Source organism: Rhamphochromis longiceps, linkage group LG4 (assembly GCF_057381845.1).
Source record: "Rhamphochromis longiceps isolate RC_006_pf linkage group LG4, R_longiceps_female_GT1.1, whole genome shotgun sequence".
NCBI lineage: Eukaryota > Metazoa > Chordata > Actinopteri > Cichliformes > Cichlidae > Rhamphochromis > Rhamphochromis longiceps.
In genome coordinates, this window is record NC_140560.1 from 6,001,437 (window position 1) to 6,029,209 (window position 27,773).

Consider the following 27,773-nt stretch of genomic DNA (forward strand, 5'->3'; position numbering starts at 1 on the left):
CTCAGAGCCTTCGTCCGCTGCAGCCTCAGAGCCTTCGTCCGCTGCAGCCTCAGAGCCTTCGTCCGCTGCAGCCTCAGAGCCTTCGTCCGCTGCAGCCTCAGCCTGTGCTTCGCCTGGTCCCGCCTCGACTGGTCCTGTGCCCACCGGGCCTCGGCCAGTACGCCTGACACTGGAGAGCTGCCGCCGCTGCCTTGCGCGCGGCCGGCCCCCTGAACTGCTCCGTCGTCTCCTTCGCCGCCGCCGCTGCCTTCCGCGCGGCCGGCCCCCTGAACTGCTCCGTCGTCTCCTTCGCCGCCACCGCTGCCTTCCGCGCGGCCGGCCTCCTGAACTGCTCCGTCGTCTCCTTCGCCGCCGCCGCTGCCTTCCGCGCGGCCGGCCCCCTGAACTGCTCCGTCGTCTCCTTCGCCGCCGCCGCTGCCTTCCGCGCGGCCGGCCTCCGGACCAGCTCTGCCACCTGTGCCACCTGCCTGGTCGGCCCCCCGACCGTGTGACCCGTGAACTCTGGTGCCTGTGGGCTCTGGGTCGGCCCCCTGAACTTTATTTTGACTATGGTCATGTGCTCCCGTGTTTTCTGTTGTTTATTTTGTTTCCCGTTCTGGTCCCTCCGTCCTGGTCCCCCGCCTCCCGCCCTGGGTGGGTTGTTTTCTGTTTTTGTTTTTGTTTCTCGGGTTTGGGCTGTCGGGAGCCAGCCCTTTAGGGGGGGGTGGTGTCATGGTCCTGGGCCATGTGGGCCCAGTATTCTTAGTTCCTTGTATTTTTGTATTTCGTTCCTTATTTAGGCCATGTCTTCTGAGTTGCCCTGTTGTGTTGTTCCCTAAGTGTTTTCCCTTCATGGCTCTCTCCCCCCTGTGTGCCCTCTATGTATTGATGAGCCCTCGTCTCCCTTTGTGATTGTTTCATGTTTCCCCAGCCCGTTATGTCTGTGTTTTCCCCGTGCTCTCTCTCCTCCTGTCAGAACCTCTGTGCCTCTACATGTCATGTTCAGTTCACCCCGCCCTGTCTCGTTATGATTATCAGTGTCACCTGTGTTCCCCGTGTGTGCCCACTTTCCTCGTTTACCCTCTGTGTATTTCTGTCTGAGTCTCCCTCTGTTCGGCGTCGTGTTCTCCCTCATGTTGTGTGTGTTCCTCCCTGTGTTTCTTGGCGAGCTTTGTATTTAGTTTTCCCAGTTTAGTTTTGTATTTCCTACGTTCTGCCATGCCAGCATTAAAGCTGTGTTTAAGTTTATCCCCGTGTCTGTGAGTCTGCATCTTGGGTCCTTCTCCTGCCTGCCACACAACGAACCATGACAGAAAGTTGTGTTTTTGAAATTGGAGTTCAAGTTATTTTTACTTCCAATAGACTTAACATGTCAATGACTAGATTTTTTTTACATTTTCATTGTAAGTGGGCTAAAGTAGTTAATAAAAGTAGTGTAACATAAATGTAAATGCTGTAATTTGATTTGATTTTAATAAACCATGTAACTTGGATGGATTCGATGCTGGCGTCACCACAGTGCACACGTCTGATGTCGCTCACAGTGGTCCAAGGGATTGCTCAGGGAGTTTATGTGTTCGCTCAGACACGTGAAAAATTAGAGGGAACATTGTTTGAGACCCTCCACTTTATCTTCTGTTGGCCCGGCTGTGCATGTTCCCGGTTTAAATTTGCTTATTGCTTTCCAACCAATTGTTCTACCTGAACTAGAGAAGCTTGTGTTAACTGCTAACCCGTGTGGTTCTCCGAATGATGTCGCTCATCCCCTTTTTCTAAAAACAGTGTTTCCTACTGTTGGACCACATATTCTGAACCTAATTAATACCAGCCTCTTGTCGGGTCAAGTACCAAGCGGGTTTAAGCATGCAGTTATTCACCCCTTACTTAAGAAGCCAGGCTCAGATGTTTCAGTAATGTCAAACTTTAGACCCATCTCTAAACTTCCTTTTCTGAGTAAGATCTTGGAAAAGGTTGTTCACACTCAGCTGATGGATTACCTAAACAACTCTCAAATATTTGAAGTTTTTCAGTCCGGCTTTAAGCCATTTCATAGCACAGAGACAGCTCTCATAAAGGTTATGAACGATATTCTGGTAGCGACGGACTGTGGTAAACATGTAGTGCTTATACTACTAGATCTGACTGCTGCATTTGACACAGTGGATCACGACCTGCTGATCTCTCGATTACAGCATTGTGTGGGCATTTCTGGCTTGGCACTCCTGTGGATAAAATCATACCTCTCAAACAGGAGCTTCTGTGTTAAGTTGGGCTCGTCATCGTCCTCTGTGGCCCCTCTGCCATGGGGTGTACCACAGGGATCTATTCTTGGGCCATTACTGTTTACATTGTATCTCCTGCCACTGGGTGCAATCTTTCGTAAACACAAAGTTTCATTTCATCTGTATGCTGATGACTGCCAGCTTTATTTTCCTTTCAGTCATTCTGATAGCTCCCCAATTAGACTCCTTTTTCTTTTCCTTTTTTTTTTTTTTGCCTGTCCCGTTTGGCTCTTTTGCCATCAGAATTATTGTCTAAAGGCGAAGAAAGATGCCCAACGGATTTACTTTACCAAATTGACCATCCCAGCCTTGCCGTAATGGTCTATTGGATTCACCTTTTATTGTTTATTTTATTTTCACTTGCTGAATACGGGACAGACTTGACTGCGGGAAATAAGGGGAGAAAGAAAGAGGGAAAGAAAAACAGCTGAGAAGAGGGACGGAGGAGAAGGGCAAAAAACAAAAACCAACAGAATAAGCAGAAAAAAAAATACATATATCGATCACCTGGATCACCTGTTGAGAAAGATAAAAGAAAACAAGCAGAAGAAAACGAGAGTAATAGAATAAACAACATCACAATGATCTATGGGAATATGACAGTAAATACTAAATGTTAAACATTATTGTGCAGCACATAAGATCAACAGAACACAGTGTGCTTTGAGGTAGGAGCCAAAAAGGGTGTAGTTTGTGGGTGTGATCACCCGTGTGTACACCTGTGAGCATGGACGCGCTTCCTTTTTAAAAGGTTCCTTCATGTAAAGATCTGCTAGAGGGTGTGGGGAGCCACAGCCCCGTCCTCCAGGGCATGAAGCAGGTATGGAGGAGATCAAAACTCCAGACATCCATCTCAATTAGACTCCTGCTAGATTGCCTTAGTGATGTTAAGTCATGGATGGCTCAAAACTTTTTAAATTTTAATGAACGTAAAACGGAATCAATTCTGTTCGGCCCGAATCGTTCCTCTGATATCCCTGATGTTGACCTTGCTGCTCTGACCCCTCACCTGAAGAGCTCGATTACCAATCTTGGGTTAAACATCGACTCTGCACTTACCTTTGATGGCCATGTTAATGGGGTGGTGAAATCGTCATTCTATCAACTCAGGCGTCTGTCGAAGGTTAAACCTTTTCTTTCAAGGCGTGACTTGGAGACTGTTATCCATGCTTTTATAACCTCACGCTTGGATTATTGCAACTCCCTTTTAAAAGGGGTTGGACTGGGCACTCTGACACGCCTGCAACTAGTACAGAATGCTGCGGCACGGTTTTTATCTGGTAAAAGGAAATTTGAGCACATTACTCCGCTTCTGGCCTCCCTGCACTGGCTTCCAATTGAATTTAGGATTCATTTTAAAGTTCTTTTATTGGTTTTTAAATCTTTAAATGGTCTGGCACCTGCATATTTGTCTGATTTGCTGAAGCCCTATGTCCCCACTCGTTCGCTCCGGTCAGCTGAGCAGCTGTTGCTCTCAGTCCCCAAATCACGGCTGAAACTGAGAGGAGACCGAGCGTTCTCTATCGTGGCCTCTAAGCTTTGGAATAATCTTCCTCTTCACATTAGGCAATCGACATCAGTGCTGGTTTTTAAATCCAGATTGAAAACGCATTTTTATTCACTGGTTTTTGACTCAGTGGTTAACTGACTTGTATCTATGTTTATTATTTTATCGTATTTATTATTCTTATGGTATCTATTATGTTTCTATTGTTCAGCACTTTGGTGAGCCTTGTGTGTTTTTAAAGTGCTATATAAATAAACGATGATGATGATTAAAAGCATCTGATGGGGTCTCAAAGAAGGGCAAGTGGGCTATCAACATTCATCAACACTGTGAATGTGATTAAGAATATACATGCACGCTGCTATTGTTTGTTTGTTTTTTGATACAAATAGTATATATATGCTTTAAATGAGACTGTAGCAAGTATGACCCACGCTCAGCTAGTGGTCTCCTCCTCGGGTCCCTCAGGTAACTACTGCAAGAATATTGGATGCATGATGATAGGACCCAGTTGTGCCAGCCAGCCTCCCACAACACGTCACCCTGAATCCACTGGTCCACAGATCCCACACCCCCACCACACTGACCTATATCTTTTTCATACAGGTGTATTGTGCCACTTTAGAATTATGCCTGATGGTGCCTGGAGGTAAGTGACGGACAAGGTAAGCGACTCATGTTGTAACTGACGTCAGACGCCGGAGATTTTGGTGGAAAATTAAAGCAAATGGTAGTTTAGATTTGAACAAATTCATTTAAGCTTCAGTATTACCAAATACATGTATCAATTGTCTTATAACTAACAATATTTGTCTAAATAATCTCCAACACCCTGGAGAACAATGGGGAGAGTTTAGAGACTCTCCAAGATTACATCGATCAGTGCTTTCAGGATCTCGTGATGAAGAAGGCCCAGTGTGCAGCTTCCCCGGCCAAACCTGAGACGCCGTCGTCGAAAAGACAACGCCCGGCAGATTCCCCCAGCTCAACATCGCCAGCCGGCAAAGATATTGCCGACATACTGGAGTCAATCGACAAGCGATTGTCCAGTTTCGACGCAAGGCTGTCCTTGGTGGAGATTCTTCACCGAGAATTTAAATGCTTGCGAGAATCCCTGGAGTACAGCCAGCAGCAGGTGGAAACGCTTGCTGCTGAAAATGCCACGCTAAGGGAGTCGGTGAAATGTCTCACAGATAATGTTACCCAGCTCAATAGAGAAAATAAAAAAATAAAAGAAACAGTTATCGATCTACAAGCTCGTAGCATGCGTGATAATCTGGTATTTTCTGGTATTCCAGAAGCCGCTGGAGAGGACGCGGAGACCACGGTAAAAAGCTTCATCAAAACCCACCTGAAGCTGCCGGAGGACACTGTGAAGAACATCGTCTTCGATCCGGTACATCGCCTCGGCCCCATTCGGGCTACGGCCGGGAGACCACGTCCTATCGTGGCCAAATTCGGCCACTTCAAACAAAAGCAACATGTGAAAAACCGCGGCAGGGAATTAAAAGGAACGGACTTCAGCGTGAACGACCAGTTCCCCAAAGAGATCTCGGAACGACGCAGGGTCCTCTTCCCAATCCGACGCGGCTTCATCCTGAAGGGCTCACGCGCTGTCATCGCTGTGGACCGGCTGTACGTGGACGGACAGCTCCACCGCGACCCCAACATCACTCCGTGGCTGTATTAACCTCACACCAGATAAGAATCAGCTACACCCTTTCCCTATCCACTCACACTAACTTGCATTAACATCTGTTTAACTTACCAGTATCAAATCGCATCTTAAAGTGTGATTTCATAGCAGAATTAACACCGTCACTCTCCGTCAGTGATTTAATTGGAATGTTTACGTTTTGTTTTGTTTTTTTCTTCTTGTTTTTTTTTCTCCTCTCTTTTCCCCCTCTTGGTTTTATGCTGCTCACCCCTGTCCTTGGTTTCTTTCTTTATTCCTTTCACTGCCTCGATCACCTGCTTCGACACCCATCCACAAACATCCTTTATTTCGACACATACAACACATACCATGCACTCAACGGCAGCACATTTACATCAGTCAGACAGCGCACACAGTCGTTTAGGATACACACACTTAAGCCAAGCCTACTCATATTAGTAAATATGCAAACACATAGTCAGACTCAGGGAGCATCTCGCCACACATTTTTTCTCTCTCTCCTTCTCTTTATTTATGAACAAGTGACGTATTCTCTCCACCTGTCTAAGCGACGCACACAGCATACATCCCTAGTTATACACAAACATCTATGGGTACACTGAGGTTCATTACATGGAATATAAATGGAGCTGGCTCCAGAGAAAAGAGGTTAAAAATATTTAACCAACTCAAAAAACTACAGGCTGATGTTGTCTGTTGTGATATTTTGATACCATGGTAGCATTTACAGGATATTGTTTTATAGTGATATTATACAGGAAAACTGTTACTCAATAAGGCCCATTTACTAGTTGTTTTTCTCTTTCTCTGTGACCCAAGAATTAATGTGTAAGAATCACAGGATGGTACCTCAAGGTCGAAAACACCACAGAGATCACTTCCTTACTCCCATCCTCCCTTCTTTATCTCCTAGAAAAGAGCTTGTTAAAGGCCAGGTGGTTTGTTTCAGAATTCACTAATGAAAGAACTCTGTATTCTATGTCTAGGAGTGTATTTTGCTGGGATGATCATAAATTGTAACTGAAGAGATAAACTACACAAAGGATACTTCTTTGCTCAGGAGGCAGGAAGACGTTTCCTTATTTGGTCTGTACCGGTTTGAACTGAGAACATGCTGACACACGAACCTTTTTCCTCTATATAAGCTGTTGTATACTTAATAAACCTTTGAGTTGATTGTGGGAGAGCAACCTGAACAGTTTCTGTCACTTTGTTCTCCTAACTGCTCCCGACGTCGTAACTAACCCAGCTGAACGGCATACCTGAGTGTTACTTTGAATAATTAGGAGTATTATAAGGAAAGGACAAAACTCTGCTTATCGCTCACGCCACGGAGGAAACCCGGGACGGAAATTTCCTTCATTGTCCTTTTACAAGAGACCCACAGACCTCTTAGAGGTTCGAATGAACTTAAAACACCTGAGTTTCCCAATGTGTTCTCAGCTTGTTATAATTCTAGACAAAGGGGAGTAGCAATTTTAATACATAAAAATATTAATTTCACAGTACTCGATACAGTTATAGATCCAGAGGGCAGATTCTTAATCATTAAACTATCTATACGTGATAAAAAGCTATGTATTGCAAGTGTATATGGTCCAAATGTTGATGATCCCTCATTCTTTCATGGTTTTTTCAGTGCACTCTCTGAACACTTAGATGGCACACTTGTTCTTGGAGGCGACCTCAACCTTGGACTAAATGAAGACATGGATAGGCTCAACACAACAGGAACTCAGCGCAATTGGCAGTCCACAAATATAATCAAACAGTATATGAGCGACTTTGGTCTTTGTGTTGTGCCCTTAAACAGGGGAAATAGTGAGGAGAGGTGAAAGAACGGCACAGACACGCAGCTCTCACTCTCACTCGTCTGTATTGAGTTTCAGAAGCAATACAACCAAAACAATATTCTTATGGATGCACTCAGTCTCAGGACAACTGTATCCAAACTAAGTCACTATTGTTCGCTGCATTAGCTGATGAGAATACTTTAGATAACATGAACTGTAGCATTAGACAAAAACATCTTTTTAACTCGCACATGTTAGCTGACACAGTCACTAACTTTTCACAGCAATGAAATAATACTTTAAGTACTGCATGTCTTTCAGTAGTTAACTTATACAGATCGTAACAGAAAAATCTTCACACAATATGGCGGAGTAATAGCGAAAACTAGCATACGCAGCAACAGAGATTAACTGGAACTTCTCAGCAAAATAGTCTGCAATTCACATCTTTCACTACAATGAACAATGATAACAATGTAATAATCAACAGTAACACACATTTATACAGATTTGTGCATGACAGTTACCTTAAACAGGGGAAATAGTGAGGAGAGGTGAAAGAACGGCACAGACACGCAGCTCTCACTCTCACTCGTCTGTATTGAGTGAAGGAGGAAGCGCGCGAACCCACCTACTGGAGCCCTGAGGCATTAACAATGGATCGACGCACAATCAACCCAGGCAAAACTTTCACTACTTATCTCCTTCTATATTCCCACTGCATATTCTATTCGAAAACAGTCAAAGCAACAAATAAAACATTAATAAGGGCATGACATGAAATGTAAGGAACAGAGATGTACAACTTCAAAACTAATCAAATTTATGATCCACCACATACTCCCCCTCAGAATAGATGTTGTCCTCAACATCCAAATGTTTAACATTTAGCACAAACGTGGAGTTATGACCATTAATATCACCAAAACCACATACAATAAACCATTGCATACTATAACTGTTTCTTGCACCTTATATGTACTCTACAAAAATAGTTTCACAAGCTGGAACTCTTTTCATACATTCTTTAGTGTGGGTTATTACCCAAAGTCTTTCAGTGTTCTCATACAGTCTGTATGAATTACAGTGTCCATGCAGTTACATTAACACAGTCTGCTGCTGGCTTGAGAACAAAGTCATTTTAGTGCAGCTTGTCAAAGCAGTCACTCTCTCCTTTGACAAATGTCCATGAGAGTGATACAAGTGGCCGTAGCCATGTGGTGTGCTTTGGATGTGTCTGTTAAGCTGCAAGCACAATATGAATCAGTTCAATGTCCAAAAGTCACTTTGAATATGAATTCTGTGTTAAACAGTCCATTTCCTTATGGTTGGTGTGGAGTGTAAGTACATTGTCTCTGTTCAGTAATGTGTTTCGTGTGTGATCACAATGTTTCTTTTCACTCAAGTCCAAACAGTTATCAGTGGCAGTATGCCTGAACAGTCCGTGGAACCATGAAGTGTGTATGATGTGATGGTGTTCTCAGGTTATAACAAGCTGGTGAACCAAGCCGATCATATGTGAAGATCTTTGGTGGCTTGCGCTCTCTTCTCGGTCGCTGATGCTCTTGCTCACAGGTCCTGCTGTGTTTGTCTGGAACAGGTGCAGGAACAGGTTCCTCCACTGATGGCTCCTCGACATAATTTTCCTCTTGGTCGGGTAGTTGTTCACATTGGTTCAGTACTTCATGTTCATTCTCTGGCTCAGATGACATGTTTTCCACTGTTTGAAGGTGTTTGGCTGGTTCATCAGTGCTCATAGGATTCAGTGTCAGAGGATAAAGTGGCTCAAATGGCTGCTGAGATGACACTGGATAGTACTCATCATCGTCATCCTCTTCCTCAGCTTGTTCCACTTCCTCACTTGTCTCCACGGCTCTTTTTCTTGTTCGTGGTCGCACTTCAGTTTCAACAGGCAGATAGTCACATGGCAGAAGAAGATTGCGATGCAATATCCTTGATCTCCCTTTTGCTTTCTCAGGTCTGAGTTCATAAACTGGGATATCTCTGCTGACCTGACGAACGACTGTGTGAACCACATCCTCCCAGTGGTTCCTCAGCTTGCCTGGACCTCCTCGAGGTGTCATGTTCCTTATTAAAACACGATCACCTGGCTGTAATACTGAGCTCTTCACCTTGCTGTCATAATGTCTTTTACAGCTGCTTTATGAGCATTTTCTCTCGTGATCTCATATGCTTCTTCCATGCCTTGTTTCCATTTTACCATGTAGTCATGATGATTGCCATCTCCTTGTTCTGAGGTCAAGCTGAACAGCATGTCGATTGGCAATCGTGGGGAGCGTCCATATAACAAGTAAAAAGGGGAAAATCCAGTTACCTCGCTGCGGGTACAATTATAGGCATAAATCAGTTTGTTAAGAGAGTCCTTCCAGTTAGTTTTCTGACTCTCTGAGAGTGTTTTCAGCATCTGGAGTAGTGTCCTATTAAACCGCTCCACTTGTCCATTCCCTTGGGGATGGTAGGGAGTAGTCCTGGACCCAGCAACTCCACAGTAGTTTTTTAGTTGTGCAAACAGATGATTTTCAAATTCAGCACCTTGATCATGATGTATTCGTGCTGGAAAGCCAAATCTTAAAGCATAGTCATTAAAGATTTTGTCTGCAGCCGTTTTACCTGATTTGGAAGTTGTGGCATACGCTTGGGCGAAGCGTGTGAAATGGTCAATGACTACAAGGATGTATTCATAACCCCCTTTGCACTTGTCAAGGTGCAGGAAATCAATTGAGACAAGTTCAAATGGGTGAGTAGTGACAATATTAGTCAGTGGTGCTCTGCTCTCATGACACGGCTTCTTCTGTTTTATGCAAACACACCTTCTGGTCACATAATCCTCTACTTCCCGTTGCATATAGGGCCAGTAAAACCGGTCCCGTATCAGTGACAATGTTCTCTCTACACCTTGATGGCCCATTTCATCATGTAGCTCCTTTAGTACAGTACTTTTGTGTATTTCTGGTAGGACCAACTGTTTTCTGTTTGCTGTTTTTCTGTGCAAGATCCCATTCTCATCCATCTCCAATTTGTCCCACTCCCTCAGGAGACATATGACCTGTGGGCTGAGTTTTCTTAGTTCTGAACGTGATGGTTTTTCCTGTGTTAGTTTACACTGAATTACAGGTCCAATAGTCGGATCACTTCTCTGGTCCTGTTTGATCTGGCCTTTTGTCAGTGGAATGATGGAAACATCTGTGGCCATGGCTGAACACCTGACTGAGACACCCATGGACCATGACACATTGGAGTCATCCTGCCTTTCCACTGCCTGTGTGGTTGCTCCAATTACATCGTATGCCATTTCCTCTGTGCATTCATTCATAAACGTTTCCATGTCTACCGGCATCCTGGAGAGGCTGTCTGCATCCACATTTTCTTTACCAGGGCGATATTTAATTGTGAAGTGAAAATCTGCCAGTTCTGCTACCCATCGACACCCTGTTGCATTCAGTTTGGCAGTGGACAGTACATAGGTAAGTGGATTATTGTCGGTGTACACGGTGAAGAATGGTGCATAATATAGGTAATCACGGAATTTTTCTGTGATAGCCCACTTGAGAGCAAGAAACTCTAACTTGCCTGAATGCAGATGGTAATTCTTCTCAGCTGCAGTTAAAGTGCGGGAACCATAAGCAATCACACGAAGCTTTCCATTCTGCTTTTGGTACAACACGGCACCTAATCCCTGGTTTGACGCATCAGTGTGAAGGGTGAATGGCTGTGAAAATTCTGGAAAGCCTAGAACAGGGGGCTGAGTTAGACAGTCTATCAGCTGCTCTAGTGCTAACTGGTGCATGTCGGTCCACTCAATAGGTGTACTCGAAGGGACACTACACCTGTTTCGCTTTGTTTGCCACTTTAATCTTGTGTTTCGCTGGGTCTCAGCATCTGCAGGTCCCTTGAGCAAGTCATACAGAGGATTTGCAATTCTGGCAAAATCCTTGATGTATTGTCTGTAATAACTTAGTAGGCCCAACATTGCTCTTAGTTCACCAACAGTACCTGGCTGTTTGTTTTTCAAAGCTGTTACAGCAGCAGTGTTTGCGGAGTCTATCCTGCTTCCCTCTGCTGACACAATCCTGCCAAGGTACCTCACTTCTGTCCTAAACAGGTCACACTTCCTTGGTTTGAGTTTGATTCCGTACTCCCTGAGTCGGCGCAGCACTTTCCTGACATCCTCAACATGATCCTCAAACGTTCTGCTAAAGACAAGGACATCATCGAGGTAAGGCACACATATTTCATCCCTTAACCCTTCTAAGCACTCCTCCATGCAGCGTTGGAATGCTGCCGGAGCATTCATCAGTCCAAATGGGATTCTGACCCACTCATACAGGCCCCAGGGGGTCACAAAAGCTGTTAGGTGTTTACTGTCTTTGCCCATGAACCCCTGGTGGTATGCTTTACCCTGGTCCAGTAGAGAAAAGAGAGTGTTGCCACCTAAGTTGTCCATGATGTCTTGTACTCTGGGAATGGGGTGGCGGTCTGGGTGAGTCTTCCTATTCAGCTCTCGGTAGTCAATACACAAGCGCAATGTACCGTCTTTTTTTCTCACACAGACTACTGGAGAGGAGTAAGATGAGTTTGATTTTTCCACCCACCCCTGAGCTATTAGGTCCTGTAGGTAGTTTTTCATTTCCTGATACAAGAAGTAGATTCGTTTTGTTCCATTTTGCCATTTCCACCTTTGTTCTACAATAAACCACCTTCAGCGAGTGCCTGCGCGTGGATCCTCATTTATCTTTCCCCACATGGCTCACTCTATTCGCCGTGACAGCATCTTAGTTATGGTCAGAAATAGAGACACAGACTGTTCTTTCATTCCAAGACATTTTTGAAGCATGTTGTCTGATGTGGACTCCACACTTTTATCTAATTGTCACAATTCTCCCCAACATGAGTTACAGTGGAGTAGGTTGTAACAAGAAACACAGTGTATTTAACATTAACACACAAGGTCTGTGTTATTCTTCCAGGGCTTTGAATAGATGCCATTTATGAGATGTAAAAGTGGGAACTCTAACCAAAAAATTGAGTTACAGGTGCGGTGTTATAAACATAGTCAGTCTCTCCTATACTGCAGTAGTAATTTTAGCATTTTATTTTGAGGTAGGGTTTGCTAAACATAATGATCTGTGCTCTAACCTTGCTTGTCCCCAAATAAATACTACTGTCAAATTAATAAGTGGGTTTATAATCATTATAAAAGCTACTGAAGCAAAAACAAAATGTGCAGCCTCATTACCATCTGCGATACACTGTGTATTCTGACACCTGTCTGCCACAACCAGCATTACATTTTTCAGCAGTTTGAGCTACAGTAGCTCATCTGCTGGATCAGACCACATGGGCCAGCCTTCGCTTCCCATCACTAAGGCTTTGCTGTCCATGACCCTGTTGCAAGTTCACCACTGTTCCTTCCTTGGACCACTTTTGATAGATACTGAACACTGCAGACTGAGAACAGCAGATCTACAGTTTCAGAGATGCTCTAGCCCAGTCATTGAGCGTAAACAATTATGCCCTTGTAAGACTTGCTGAAATCCTTATGTTTGCCCACTTTCCTGCTTCTAACACACCAACTTTAAGGACAAAATATTAACTTGCTCTCCACTAACAAGTGGAATAATAAAGAGATAATCAATATGATTCCCTTCAGGTATAATGGAAAATATTATGACATATGTATGACTGGGCAAATCCAAGTTACACTTGATGATGATTAAAAATTAACAGTAGCTTCTTAAAAATTACTAGTTTGACGGCATTATTTATTCAAGGACAAGCAAGGGTGATGGCATCAGTAAAGAACAGCTCACTATTTTGTAAACATTATGTTGCATGCATAAACATACGCAAACTATACTTTATTTTCCATTAAGTTGCCAAAATTAAAACTCCACTGTACAGAAAAAAATAACATGATTCAGAAAATGCAGATGCAATATAATCTGAATTGTTATTCCAGCTGCCATAAGCAGAAAAGATTTAAAAAGGTTTTTACATAAGTTTAGTAGTATCTCTTTCAACAAAGAGTTCAACACAGTTTTAGAGTCAAAAACAGATAACTGCACTTTTAAATGAGGATATCAAGTGAGATCTATTCATTTAAATGTTGTCCTTACTAATAAAAGGATATATTTTACTAAACAAATTAACTAGCTTAAATAAATTTGTATTTGATTGATAATTAACTGAAATAATGTTAAAAAAATATTTCCTGGACACTTTTCAAACAATAAAGCCATTATAAACCCTACAACCGTATTTATTCAGAGACAAGCAAGAGTGATGACATCAGTAGATCATGGATTATTATGTTTAGATCAGCCTACTTCAGACCAACATGCCAAATCTACAACAGCAATATACTGAAAACAAATTATGATGTAGAAAACATACAAGAAACCTTGCACATGGTTTGTTATTCCACCTGCCACAAAGAGCTGGAATAATGGAGAAAATTGTAAACTAAGATTTTATTTTATCTCAGTTTATCAGTAACATTTTCAAAACAACACAGTTCAAAGCAACACAGAGTCAAAAACACATGTCATGACTGTGCTTTCAAATGAGGATTTCAAATGGGATCTGTTTATTTAAATATTGGCCTTCCCAAAGAAAAAGGGATTTATTTTACTAAACAAATTAAGCTGGAACACTCATATCCAGACTGGATTCAGGGAAAAAACTAACTAGGCTGAGAATGCACAACCTTTACACACACACACACGCACTACAGCACATACCATCCAGGCTTTGAATCTTTTTGTGTTTTATTTTACTGTAATAAAAAACAAAACAAAAACAATTATTTACAATCATGGTTTTACATCTTCATCTTAATAAGCGATCCATTAAATAAGAGCACCAAAGTTACAAGTAGAGCTGAATAAAACATAGTGCTTCAGCATTTTGTTGTGTCTGTTTTTCCTGTGCTGCCAGGATACAGCAGCCAAGAAAGCTGTAGTCCGCGTCTGTGAATACCCGTGTGTACACTTGTGTGCATACCTGTGTGGATCAGCATGCTTGCATTCCAAAGGTTTCTCCATGTAATGATCTGCTAGAGGGTGTGGGGAGCCACAGCCCCGTCCTCCAGGGCATGAAGCAGGTATGGAGGAGATCAAAACTCCAGACATCCAGAGGCCCCCAGAACACAAGAGACCAAGGAAGACCAACAGAGGGGCAGCCGCGCCACTGTCCCAGAAAGAGCTGAGGAGAGTCCCAGATGAGGGCTCACTCAGCAGCCGCGGAGCAGAAGCCAGGGGGAGTTGCAGTGACGCGCCCGTGAGCTCCGCCGGCAGCCAGCTGTGCCTGAGTGACCGAGCCCCAGGCCGAGAGGCCGGGGGCACCCCACCTCCGAAGTGGCCCCAGCGAGCCCCAGGCTCCAGGCCCCGATAAGCGGCCGCTTTTAACTCTTATTAGAATGAGATTTTAACCACTACGGTGCAAAGTTTTTAGGTACTGCGTTGATAAAGTACAAGAGATACAATCAGTCTGTGTTCATTCAGCAGTCAAGGACATCAATATTTGCATAGTATTTTTACTGACATGTAGTGCACATATGTTTTGGGCAAAAACATTTTTTAATATTAAAATATGAACATTTTAACATACAATTGGCAAATTAGCCAATGCCAATGCAAAACCAATGCCTATTAAAAAAAGAAGATAGTCTTCTCACAAACTGGTGTTTGATTTTGAAACAGGAAAAAAGTGGGGAAACAACTGAAAAGACTAACATTTGAATAAAACCTGAAAGCAAGTAAATACTTTATATGCTGCCTAATGGTAAACTTTGGTAATATTGATGTATGAAGAACAACACTGGCTGATGATGAAATACAGTCAGCTGGCATGGTGACACTGCCAGTATTAACCTGCAGGGCTGGACTGGGACAAAAAATCGGGCATTTTCACTACAGACCGGCCCACCAGGTATTAAAGCCATAAAGCCTTTGAATGAAAACAAACCCTGTTGTGACAGTGATGTACACTGTCTTTTTGGTATATGTATGATTTCTATACATTTTACGTCAGATAAAAACTTTGTTTGAAAGATTCAAATAATTATTTAATAAAAGCTAAATATTTGAAATGAGAATAAGAAAGAAAAGTATTTCTTTGTGCCCCCCTCTCCCTGTTAATGCCCTACCTGGCCCCCTGGCAACACTTTGCTAGACCCGCCCCTGCACAGTTACCAGCTGTCAGCTACTTAGAAAAAGGATCCTGGTGTTATTTGTCTCTCAGAAACAGTTCATAACTTCCCTTCAACTCATTCATGTCACCTAAAAGGTAAACCTGTTTCTCCATCACCTCTTCAGCTCTGATGGTTCAGTAAGGACATCTCCTGGTTTCATCTTCATGTTTCCCTCTCACCAGATAACCAAACCATATCATGACCAGCAGCTTTACAGCTGTGGCTCCAGCAAACACCAGCTGATACTAGAAATTAATATTAAATAAATTCTAACAACAGCTGATCAAGCTTAAATGTGCTGCTGTTGTTTAGCGCGACGTCGGCTGGTTTCCTGTTTCTGGCGCAAAGTGGGCGATAAACAAACGAGAGAGAAAAGCTGATCGGCTAATCATTGATCAGTTTCATGATTAAAGTAGCAACAGAAGAGGGAGGGGGGGGGGGATAAGAGAAGAGGCAGCTGTGCAGCGTAAAGACAGAATAACTCCAGCTTTTTGTCTTTTCCCATCCTAGCTAAAGTACGGGACAAACTGCGTCTCTTCTCAGCTCAATACGAAACCCATAATATTTTCTCTGAATGAGGGACCATTCCATTTTTTAAGGAGCCGTTGGCAACTCTACTAACTAACCTTATGAATAAAATAAAGTTCACTATCAGTAACATCGTGTCTGTGAAGGTTCTCAGTCATCCAGGTCATCGTAGTCAAAGGAGCTTGCAAAGAAAAGCGTCTGGACTTCTTTAAGTTGCTTGAAGACGTTTCACCTCTCATCCGGGAAGCTTCTTCAGTTCTAAGGTCAAATGGTGGAGAGTCCCAGATATAAACCCAGTGGGAGTATCCCCCCACAGAGGGACAAAAGGACAAAGGATAAGAAAGACAGACGCAACAACATTGTCATCCCCTATGTAGCCGGTGTATCAGAAAAACTCAGGAGAGTTTTCTCCAAGCATGACATCCCGGTGCATTTCAGACCCAGCAACACGCTCAGACAAAAACTGGTTCACCCGAAAGACAAAACTCCAAAACACAGACTTAACAATGTGGTGTATGCTGTACAGTGCAGCGAGGAATGTTCAAACCTCTACATTGGAGAGACCAAACAGCCACTTCACAAGCGCATGGCACAACACAGAAGAGCCACCTCCACAGGACAAGACTCAGCAGTCCATCTGCATCTTAAGGATAAAGGACACTCTTTCGAGGATGCCAATGTTCACATTTCGGACAGAGAGGACAGATGGTTTGAAAGAGGAGTGAAAGAAGCCATCTATGTCCACTGTGAGCGACCATCTTTGAACAGAGGCGGGGGTTTACGACACCAACTCTCTGCCATCTATAATCCAGTTTTGAGATCCCTTCCCAGACGCCTTAACGCCCACTCACATCCTGGGCCATCTGACCTCAGGAATTCGCATGACAAGGTGGGGCCAGGTTTCACAATGAACACACCCGAAACTCTGGCTGATTGGGACCCACGCCCAGTTTCACACCTTGGCTCAGGCGATTAGAGGATCATCAGGGGGTCCTTTCGTCCCTCTGTGGGGGGTCACTCCCACTAGGTTTATATCTGGGACTCTCCACCATTTGACCTTAGAACTGAAGAAGCTTCTCGGATGAGAGGTGAAACGTCTTCAAGCAACTTAAAGAAGTCCAGACGCTTTTCTTTGCAAGCTCCTTTGACTATCAGTAACATCATAGCAACCGAACAGCTGTATAGAAACTCCGTCATGCTAGCTCACGCAGTACGAGTTATTGTAACTGACTGTAAAAAGTCAGCATAACGAAAATAAACTCCACCTAAACTTGGTTTATATCTGACCCAGATTGACTGCAGGTCATAACTTCTTACCTGAAGTTCAGTTCACCTGATACTCGAACCGGCGGCCGCCTCGGGTCTCTGCTCCTCCTGCCTCCCCTTCCCTCATCCACCTGTTACCTCTGTGGAAGCTCCCCATAGCCACCACCAAACAACTGAGTTATTTTTACACATCGGCCAGCATCTGGCCAATCCACCACCTCTCATTGTTCATGCCGTTACAAAAAAAATAAATTAATAATTCATCAGCCCACTGTGCAAATGTCCGATGGCTAGTCCAGCTATGTTAACTTGTTAATCTTTCGCTGAAAAAATGTTTTCTGTGGTGCCGTCTTTCGTGCTTGGCTCTTCTACCTTTGCTAACATGATGCTCATAGTGCAGAAGCCGCTGCTGCATTCACTTACTCTCGGACATCTGAGCTTCACTGTGAAACCATAATCGTACATTTGATATTTCATTAAATTTTATTGTTTTAGCTTCGGGGTGGCACCTGGGGTGGCCAGTCTGGTTGGGGGGGGTGGCCTGTGCCCCCCCAGGCCACCCCGCTGGACACGCCACTGACGTCTTTCATGAGAGACTACATGGACAATGGACTGTTAATGCTCTTCCACATTCATGTGGCTCTCTTGTAATACTACAAAAACATTTGCATGCAATAAAAACAGTAACAAACAGTACATCTAAAAAATTTGACAATCCTCATTTTATGAAAGAAAAATATACAAGAGGGAACTTTCACAAGGAAGAAGAACAAGCCTAAGGAGCCTAAGACATCATCATCTTTAGAATATAATCGAAATGACAAAAAAAAGGAAAACCTGTAACAGTAAAATCTGAGATAGTATGTACTTACATGTGACTTAAGCCAGAATATCAGTTCTCAGAGCTTCATCTGTTTTAGCAGAGCTGTTATTTAATTTTACAGCTGTTATTTAAAAACTTGAAGTGGCACTCTACATGAGTCTCAGGATGTGTGTGGCTCAAACAACAGCTTTTAGTTTTTACAGTTATAGGATACAAAAATAGAGAAGATAAGGGCCTTTAGAACAAACTGCTTGGTGACAGTGCTAGGACTTAATATAAAATACAGACTGTATTATTCGTTACATTAAAGGTGTCAGATTCACTTTCAGTAAGGGCCACAAAATGAGAATCATATGAATCACTTCAAGGTTCATACAGTTGTAGTTATATATACATTAGTTTGAATGTGAAAAGCATGTACCAAGCAAACTTTTCACATGTAATTTTGTCCACATAAAAAATAGCTTTAAGCACGTGAAACGTGCTCATTCATCTAAAGAAGTTTACATCTTTGTAAACTGATTAAATATTATTTTCTTGCTATTTTTATGCCCTTTTAAACACAGCCAATCTAAATTATAAGTACACAGTTTATATCACTGGACATTTTGAATGCATTATCCTATAAAAATAAAATCTAAGTGAGTGACTCTCTGGAAAATAAGACAGCAATCAGGCTGTCAGCCAGTTCTCCTCTACAAACATTGCAAGAGCTTAGTCCGCACGGCTGGGAATAAGTCAGACATACATGCCAACCCTCCTGATTTTTCCGGGAGAATCCCGAATTTCAGTGCCCCTCCCGAATAGTTTTTATATTACTATTTTAGTATTACTCTTTCTGGTTCGTAAAATAAACTTTTAACATATTTTCAGGCGAGAATGTAGCTGTGTAAACTTCAACTATCTGAACTGGCAAGAACAGCGAAGTCCCAGCACATCGTTTTCAAACCCCCGTGGTCTTGCATTACCCAGGTTAAACATGATATATAAGTCACTTAGATAACCTAAAAACGTTATAGTTTGGCTTTTTTCAGTGTTTTATTTGTTTGTGAGTGAATCGGTTTGGCTGAGATTAAAGTTTAACTTAAATTTAACTTTATTAATCCCTCGGGTGGATTCCTCCTTGGTTTTCACACAGCTGAATAAACATCAAACAGAAAACTGATTAAACAAAAGTGTGAGATGATCGAGAATTTACGGCAGTGTACGGTCATATTTTAGATAGCAAGGAGCAGATGGCAGAGTTTCACTCCACCGAGAGAGCTCGTGACGGAATTCTGAGGGCTAGACCGTTCAATTTCACAGTCACTCACTTCCGGCCTACCCGGCTTTTGGAGGACCTGGCCCACGTAGACCATGAAGGCCGAGCCCTCAGGGGGATGCAGCCTGAATCTGGACATCCCCGCTGTTTCGGTTCGACAGTAATAACGGCGACATTTAACTTTTTTTATCCGATAAATAAACACTGTAAAATTCACGTTTTTTGTATATATATATATGACCCCCTCCCAATGTCTCCCTAATTCTGAGGTGTCAAGGTTGGCAAGTAGGTCCTATGAAGTATTCTTTTGGGGTGGGTGTTGGACTTTGGGCTCTCTTTTGTCACAAACTTTGTTCATAATTTTAATGGAATTTCTGATGGAACTAATTGGCAAAAGGCTTCCACTTTTATGGCCCCAGAATTGTATCTCTGTTCTTTGCAGAGTGGTAAATGAATTGATTCTTCTATAACACTTTTCTACTCTCCCGGAGCACTCGAGGCGCTTTATATAACCTGCCACATTTGCACAAGTGCTTTCTTCTATGCTTTTTCTAAGTGTTCTCTAGCTAACATTCTCACACATTCATTCGCATTCATACTCTGATGGAGCAACTTGGGGTTAGTATCTTGCCCAAGGATATTTAACATGTAGACTGGGGGAGCCAGAAACAGCTTCCTTACTTTTGTTTGTTTTCAATCACTTCAATTTTATTTATAAAGTGCCAAATCACAACAACAGTCGCCTCAATATGCTTTATATTGTAAGGTAGACCGTACCATATTACACAGATGTTTGTACCACTCTCTCCAAACCATCTATCACAGCAGTTCTCAGTGCCATCTTGTAGCCACCACTTTGACTCTTACTGCTATCCCTTCTGTTACACTTCACCCCAAAACTCCTCTCCACACTCATCTAGCTTTGCATGGTTGACCGCATATATTTAAACCCTACTTCCGTTACTACCTCTGCTTCTTGCAGTTTCACTATTGCACCTGTCTCCTTCTCATTTGCTCAAATTCATTCTGTCTTGCTTCGACTGACTTTCATTCATTCTACCTGTCCATGAAGACTATTGCTTGACCTCCTGTGTCTACCTGTCAATCACCACGGCAAAAAAGAAGGGGCTTAGAGCTGATCCCTAGTGTAATCCAGCTTAAAACCATTTCTCACTCCCATTGTACACCAGTAGTAATATAATGGTATTTTTTTTTGCCCCCCCCCCCCCCCCCCCCCCCCCCCCCACCCCTCACCCCCCACTTCCCCTCTCCCCCCACTTCCCCTTTCCCCCATGTGCGTCCATGTGCGTGTGTGTGTACGCATGTACGGGCCTTGCACGTGCATGGGAGTTCAGGGGTCATATGAGTTCACAAGTGTTTAATAGCGTTTTATTTAATGAAACCATTATGTGTTTTAATTAAACTCTTTTTAACTCTGCAACAGTTAGACTCGATGATTACACCGAGGGGGTTACAGTTAGGCCTCCAATAGTCAGCAAAAGAAGTCATGAAACAATAAAAGAGGCTCCTTAATCAAGAGCGTCTCAGCAAACATCCCAACTGTAGGCCATTACAAACAGTTGCATTATCTTATCTTATCATGTCAGAGGTCAACTGAAACTGTGTCCAACCCCACGGGGGTACTCTGTCTCAGATCTGAGACAGAGTGCCCAGCGTGTCAAGAACGCCATCCAGAATAACACAGAACAAAGTGTGAGTATAGTCATAAATAAATCAAAAGAGCCAAACATATCCTGTTTTTGAAATGATACACTATATATATTATAATGTTTTTAACACACGTATATCTCCACAGCAATCACACAACCCCTTCCCATTATGGACCCCATGAAGACCCCTTGATGCTTTTGGAATATTTATGCGATATCAAACTCCCAGAACAACAACAACCAGAAAAACCACAACCTTTGTGCAACAACGGAGACTCGGAACCATTCTTCATCGCCGGTCCATGCATAACCGCGAGTGAGTGTCTGCCTAATGATTTCAGCGATGTTTTCGAGTACAGTCTATCAGATTTCAATATAGTTGATATACCCACCACACCAGATTGTCTCAGAAACAACACTGATTCAGACATAGGTTTTGAACAAGGCTGCATAACAGACTCGCAAATATCACAGGCATATGACGCATACTTAAATACAGCAAACACATCTACTTTTGATCAGACCCATTCTGCATCAAAAAATGATAAACTATATTTGATTGATGCCAAACTCAGCCAACATCAGCAAGCAGTACAGAGGGATGTGCAAGAAATAGCCGCTAAACTCACACGAGAAATAGCAGCTAAAGTCAACCAACATCAATAAGCAGCACCGGGGAACTTGCAAGAAATAGCAGGGGTTCTAACTAGTATCCAGCTGACAATAAACAACACCTCAGGTTTATTAGATCTCATTAATACCAGCTTTCTAAATAGTTGACTTTTAAAATCCACACCATGGATCCACCCCGTAAATTATTCAAACACAATGATGGCTCCACTCGAGCTAAATGGTTTGACTTTGAGGGTTTTAACCATGCGGCTGCACAATTAGTAAGCAAATGTCAAGTTTTGCATGCAAGACTTAGTAGTCTCGCTGCAGCACGCAGGGCAGTGTCTGTCAATAGAATATTGTATTTCTCTAGTCAGTATAACCTTTTAATGACATAAGTTTACTTGTGATAGAATGCTGCATGATGATCATTTCCTAGCTTAGAACTGATTGTACTTTTTATTGTTCTGGACTGATTGTTCTTTATAAAACGTGTTCTGATATTTGTATCTGAATCTTCCCACAGCGATAGTCAGTGTTGGGGAGTAACGGAATACATGTACCGCCGTTACGTATTTAAAATACAAAATATGAGTAACTGTATTCCGTTACAGTTACCGTTTAAAAAGGTGGTATTTAGAATATAGTCGCGGGTCAGGACTGTTTGGGTTTTGTTTGACAGCTACGTTCTGTTGTTCCAGGCGGCAGCGTTACGGTTGCCATGGTTACAGGGCGACGCTCTCTCTCTCTCTGCGACTGCGTGTTTCCTGGGTGAGAGAGCGCCTTTTCGTTGTTGTTGTTGTGCTAAGCTAACAGGCAGAATGCTACAAGCATAGCTCTAAAGAATGTAGCATCATGGCCAGTGTAGTCCGTGCTGCAGGAGAATGGACTGCCATACACGTTATGTGTCTGTGAGCGCGAGGAGGGAGAAAAAGGGGAGTGGAAAGGTACGAGTTGTCATCGAGGAAAAACGGGAGCTGGAAGCATGTAAATATAATAATAACCACTGCAGCCAAGAAGAGTGCCTGACGAGCCCAGTTGTAAGTAAGCTATCAAGACTCGACTGTACACCGTGTTCGTGTTTTCCTCCGAAAACAATAAGTTCCGTTGGAGCAGTCTTTCAACGCCTCTCTCTGTCTCTCGCAATAAAAGTTGACCCAAACAACAAAGTAAAGCTATTTTTCGGCTACGAGCCGACAGGGACCCCGCCGTATTAGTCAGAGGTCCCTTTACTACAGTTTGGAGTCGCGGACCTTCAGTAATAGTAATAAATCACACAGCAATAGTACATTCACGTTGTTGTAAAAAGCATGATAATATATTAAGTAATCCAAAGTATTCAGAATACGTTACTGTCATTGAGTAACGTAACGGAATACGTTACAGAATACATTTTGGGGCATGTATTCTGTATTCTGTAATGGAATACATTTTAAAAGTAACCTTCCCAACACTGGCGATAGTAAGAAGTCAAACAAGCAGTTCTGACCTCGCACACACACACACACACAATCACACAATCACATACAGTGGGGCAAAAAAGTATTTAGTCAGCCACCGATTGTGCAAGTTCCCCCACTTAAAATGATGACAGAGGTCAGTAATTTGCACCAGAGGTACACTTCAACTGTGAGAGACGGAATGTGAAAAAAAAATCCATGAATCCACATGGTAGGATTTGTAAAGAATTTATTCGTAAATCAGGGTGGAAAATAAGTATTTGGTCAATAACAAAATACAACTCAATACTTTGTAACATAACCTTTGTTGGCAATAACAGAGGTCAAACGTTTACTATAGGTCTTTACCAGGTTTGCACACACAGTAGCTGGTATTTTGGCCCATTCCTCCATGCAGATCTTCTCGAGAGCAGTGATGTTTTGGGGCTGTCGCCGAGCAACACGGACTTTCAACTCCCGCCACAGATTTTCTATGGGGTTGAGGTCTGGAGACTGGCTAGGCCACTCCAGGACTTTCAAATGCTTCTTACGGAGCCACTCCTTTGTTGCCCGGGCGGTGTGTTTTGGATCATTGTCATGTTGGAAGACCCAGCCTCGTTTCATCTTCAAAGTTCTCACTGATGGAAGGAGGTTTTGGCTCAAAATCTCACGATACATGGCCCCATTCATTCTGTCCTTAACACGGATCAGTCGTCCTGTCCCCTTGGCAGAAAAACAGCCCCATAGCATGATGTTTCCACCCCCATGCTTCACAGTAGGTATGGTGTTCTTGGGATGCAACTCAGTATTCTTCTTCCTCCAAACACGACGAGTTGAGTTTATACCAAAAAGTTCTACTTTGGTTTCATCTGACCACATGACATTCTCCCAATCCTCTGCTGTATCATCCATGTGCTCTCTGGCAAACTTCAGACGGGCCTGGACATGCACTGGCTTCAGCAGCGGAACACGTCTGGCACTGCGGGATTTGATTCCCTGCCGTTGTAGTGTGTTACTGATGGTGACCTTTGTTACTTTGGTCCCAGCTCTCTGCAGGTCATTCACCAGGTCCCCCCGTGTGGTTCTGGGATCTTTGCTCACCGTTCTCATGATCATTTTGACCCCACGGGATGAGATCTTGCGTGGAGCCCCAGATCGAGGGAGATTATCGATGGTCTTGTATGTCTTCCATTTTCTGATGATTGCTCCCACAGTTGATTTTTTCACACCAAGCTGCTTGCCTATTGTAGATTCACTCCTCCCAGTCTGGTGGAGGGCTACAATACTTTTCCTGGTGTCCTTCGAAAGCTCTTTGGTCTTGACCATGGCGGAGTTTGGAGTCTGACTGTTTGAGGCTGTGGACAGGTGTCTTTTATACAGATGATGAGTTCAAACAGGTGCCATTCATACAGGTAACGAGTGGGGGACAGAAAAGCTTCTTACAGAAGACGTTACAGGTCTGTGAGAGCCAGAGATTTTCCTTGTTTGAGGTGACCAAATACTTATTTTCCACCCTAATTTACGAATAAATTCTTTACAAATCCTACCATGTGAATTCATGGATTTTTTTTTCACATTCTGTCTCTCACAGTTGAAGTGTACCTCTGGTGCAAATTACTGACCTCTGTCATCATTTTGAGTGGGGGAACTTGCACAATCGGTGGCTGACTAAATACTTTTTTGCCCCACTGTACGCACATGCTCACATCAAATGTATTCATTTTTCTTGTGTATAAATAAAGACAAGTGCAAGAACAGAGCGCGCATTTCACAGGGCCCCCACTCTGATGTGAGCGCTCTGCAAGTTAAAACTGCAGCGTCTGTTTGTGTGTTTTCTCCTCTTAGACTCTCAGCTGAAGAAGTGTCTTTGAAATAAATCTCTTGACAGTGTCTAATGCGCGTCCTTGTCCAACTCATTCCGAAGCCGTTACTGATGATGCTGTTGATCAACCAACCGAAACACATCCGGATTTGCCTGTAGCCATGAATGTTACTGTTGCAGCGACTGTTGTTACTCAAGCCACCGTCAATTGTCTTATTACCGGGGCTTCTGTCATGCCTGAAAGGGTGTGTGCACCTAGCACACATGCTTATCTGGGTGCTGCTGCTGCTACTGCAGATGCTGCTGCTGCTGCTGTTGCTGACGCACCACCACACAACCCCTCAAATAAAGGAAATTCCTCAAGTGTTAACCATTCACAAACAGGTGCTGCAGTAGTCGAGCCCATTGTTCAGTCTGGGTCTGGCAGTCACAGTCATCATAGCATCAGAGAGATACCTAATTTCAACGCCCGAGAATTGTGCGAGCGCCTTGATTTTAGGGACATAAGTCTTGATGATCTAGAACAAGTGCCAGAAAGAGTTAGAAGCTGCTTAGCTAATGTGATAGATAGAGCAGTGGCTGGATCTCAGCAGGGTTGTGTTCTAAATGTGGTCCTGCGTGGGCCCTCGTTGGCTTCTGATGCTCAAGCTGTTTTAAATCCTGATGATCACTATGACCCTGACCTGTTTCTCAACCAAATAGCTCAAGTTATGCAAAGTAATGACGAATCCATCGGTGATGATGCATTAGAGTTTATTGTCACGGTTGCACAAAACAGTAGCGGCGGGGCTCGCTTAAAACTGGCAAACATCCCTTATGACGAGATTCTCTCAAAGAAGGGTAAACATTTGTACACACCAGACAATACGCACAACAATTTGTGCTTCTCCCTTTGCATAGCACATTCATTAAACCCAACAGCCCCCGAGCATGAAAAACATGCTACTGCTAAACAGTTACATGCTTGAATAGGTCTATGCGACACACAGACAGTATCATTCTCTGATGTCGGCAAATTTGAGAAGCACCTAAACATTAAGATAGTAATCTATTATCACGCAGCAGGACGTAAACGTCTGCAGAGTTTTTTCACACATGATGAGCCAAATCCAAACACTGTAATGCTGTACCTACACAATGAACACTATCACCTGATTGAAAAGCCAACAGCTTTTCAATCAGGTGCATCCATGAAATAACTCAAAACATGTTTTATATTTTAGATTCTTGAAAGTATCCAAATTCAAATTCAAATTTTATTTGTCACGTACACAGTCATACACAGTACGATATGTAGTGAAATGCTTGGACAACTGCTCGTGACCTAAAGAAAACAAAAAAGGAAAAGGCTATGAATAAGATAGGAAATAAATATGAAAAATTAAAAAGGGTAAATTTAACTAGGAAGGAATAAAATATAAATTAAGGTTAAAAATGAAATAACTGTACAACACAAATTAGAATGAAGGGTAAATTTAACTGGGAGAATAAAATAAAATATATAAATTAAAGTGGAAAATAAAATAACTGTACAACAAAATACACAATATAGAACTATGTAAGAATGTATGAAGAAATATAAATAAATAAATATATATATATACACACACACAATAACAGCAGCTGTACAAGTATTAACTGGAAATGAAGAATATAATGTCCAGTGTTGTGCAATCCACATTATGTCTTGTGCAGTGCAAATATGCTTAAAGTGATTTAAGTGATGAAGTGAAAACAATGTCCAGAATGTCCAGTGTGTGTGTAAGAACTATATGTGTGGGTCAGTACTGTGTGGTGGTGTGATTGAGAGACCGTATCGCCTGCGGGAAGAAGCTCCTCCTCAGTCTCTCTGTGTTGGTCTTCAGGGAGCGGAATCGCTTTCCTGACCTCAACAGAGAGAACAGTCTGTTGTTGGGATGGCTGAGGTCCTTCACGATCTTCCTGGCCTTGGTCCAGCACCGCCTGCTGTAGATTGAGTGCAGGTCAGGGAGCTCGGAGCGGATGGTGTGCTCAGCTGACCGCACAACCCTCTGTAGAGCTCGTCTGTCCTGCATGGTGCTGAACCAGGTTAAGATGTTTCCCGTCACGATGATCTCTATGGTGCACGAGTAAAAGTTCCTGAGCACCTTGGAGGGCAGTTGGAAGTCTCTCAAGCGTCTGAGGTGGTAGAGACGCTGACGGGCCTTTTTCACCATGGTGTTGATGTGACAGGACCATGACAGGTCCTGCGTGATGTGAACTCCGAGGTATTTGAAGCTGTCCACTCTCTCCACTGGGCACTCGTTGATGACAGGGGTCTGGTAGTTCCTCTCCTGCTTAGTGCTGAAGTCCACTATCAGCTCCTTTGTCTTACTGACGTTTAGAAGGAGGTTGTTCCTCTGGCACCAGTTCTCCAGATTCCTAATCTCCTTTAGGTAGGCCGTCTTGTTGTTATCAGAGATCAGTCCCACCACGACGGTGTCGTCAGCAAACTTGATGATGGTGGTGGAGCTGGTAGTGGCCACACAGTCATATGTGTACAAAGAGTACAGCAGGGGGCTCAGAACACACCCCTGGGGGGCTCCAGTGCTGAGAGTGGTGGAGGCTGAGACATGTCCGCCCATCCTTACTGCCTGTGGTCTGCCAGTTAGGAAGTTGGAGATCCACTGACACATAGATGAGCTGAGTCCCAGATGCTCCAGCTTGGTGGTGAGTGTGGAGGGAATTATGGTGTTAAATGCAGAGCTGTAGTCTATGAAGAGCATTTTAACATAATTCCCCCTTCTAGTGTCCAAGTGAGTGAGTGATGTGTGGAGGAGATGAGAGATGGCATCGTCTGTGGAACGATTTGGACGGTAAGCGAACTGTAGTGGGTCCAGTGTGTCTGGTAGTGAAGAAATGATGAAGTCTCTGACCAGGCGT